This window comes from Falco cherrug, unplaced genomic scaffold (assembly GCF_023634085.1).
Source record: "Falco cherrug isolate bFalChe1 unplaced genomic scaffold, bFalChe1.pri U_21a, whole genome shotgun sequence".
Classification (NCBI taxonomy): domain Eukaryota; kingdom Metazoa; phylum Chordata; class Aves; order Falconiformes; family Falconidae; genus Falco; species Falco cherrug.
In genome coordinates, this window is record NW_026599289.1 from 252,501 (window position 1) to 253,840 (window position 1,340).

At 74.8% G+C, this 1,340-nt stretch overlaps 1 non-coding gene across 1 annotated transcript; it reads right to left on the reverse strand.

Annotated features, from left to right (window-relative positions):
• Nucleotides 1–526: 526 nt before the first annotated feature.
• LOC114015536 (5.8S ribosomal RNA) lies at nucleotides 527–679 on the reverse strand. Its single transcript, XR_003559533.1, has one exon. It is a non-coding gene; the product is annotated as a 5.8S ribosomal RNA (ribosomal RNA).
• Between the last annotated feature and the right edge of the window lie 661 nt (nucleotides 680–1,340).

The window sequence follows — 1,340 nt, forward strand, 5'->3', positions numbered from 1 at the left end:
GAGAAGGCAGGAGCGGGACGAGGGCAGGCGGGGCCCGACGGCCCGGGACGATACCCTTCCTCTCCACGCCGGCGCCTCCGCGGCGGCGCACGCGCGGCAGCACGGCCCGGTACCGCCGCGGTACCCACCCGCAGACAGCCGCCCGCGCGCACACGCGGGGCGCCGGGGGGCAGGCCCGCGCCTAGCACCCCAAACACCGCTCGCGCGGCTTCCCCACCGCCGCGCCGGGCCCGACCGACCCGACGAGCCCTGGGGGGGGGCAGCCCCCCCCCCCCCAGCAGGCCGGAACGAGCTCCGCGAACCGGGCGAACCGGGAGAGCGGGGAGCTTCGGGGCGCTCCCCGAGTCTCCATTTAGGGGGACGAAGGCCCTCGCCCAAGGCGGACCTGCGAGGCAACCCCCCAGCCGCGCCAGCTGCGGACCGACGCCGCCTCGCTACCCCGGACCCCCACCTCTCCCACGCGAGAGGGAGGGGCGGGCGGAACGAGGACGGGGCGGCCGGCCAGAGCCGGCGATTGATCGTCACGCGACGCTCAGACAGGCGTAGCCCCGGGAGGAACCCGGGGCCGCAAGTGCGTTCGAAGTGTCGATGATCAATGTGTCCTGCAATTCACATTAATTCTCGCAGCTAGCTGCGTTCTTCATCGACGCACGAGCCGAGTGATCCACCGCTAAGAGTTGTCTCTTTCGGCACCGCCCCGCGCGCGCGGGACGGACACACCGGGGGGGCACGCTCCACGACGAGCGGCCGCCCCCTTTTTTTCTTTGTCCTCTGACGACGGGCCCCGACCGACGCGCGCCCGCCTCTCGCCGGGCCCGACCGCCCCTCCGCCCGCGCGGAAAGGGGGGGCGCGCAACGGCGATGCGGCGCGACGACGGAAGGAAGCCTCTCGCCTCGCCTGACCGTACGAGCAACACAACGCAGGAGAGGAGGGAAAGGGGAGGGCAACGGAGAAAACTCCGAAAGGCGAGGGCTGGGGCGGGGAGCGCGCGCTCCCACCACACGCACCCCGCGCGCTTCGGAGGCGGACCAGGCGCGCGGGCCCGGCCCGGCCAACGCACGGAGGAGCAGCGGCGCGCCCCGACCGCGCCCCGACCTGCATACGCCCGCCTCGCGCCCGGGACTCGGCGGGCTGCTGCTGCCGCCGACGGCCCGCACACGCGCGGCAACGCGCCTCTCGGGCACCGCACTACGGCAGCCCGCTTTTTCCCTGCGGCTCAACCCCGCCGGCAGCTCGGCAGGCCCCACACCGCACACCTCCGGAGGCGACAAAACCGCCCGAGCCCGAGACGGCGACGCACCGGCTCGGGGCCCGCCGGACGGCGCTCGCAGCCGCGAAG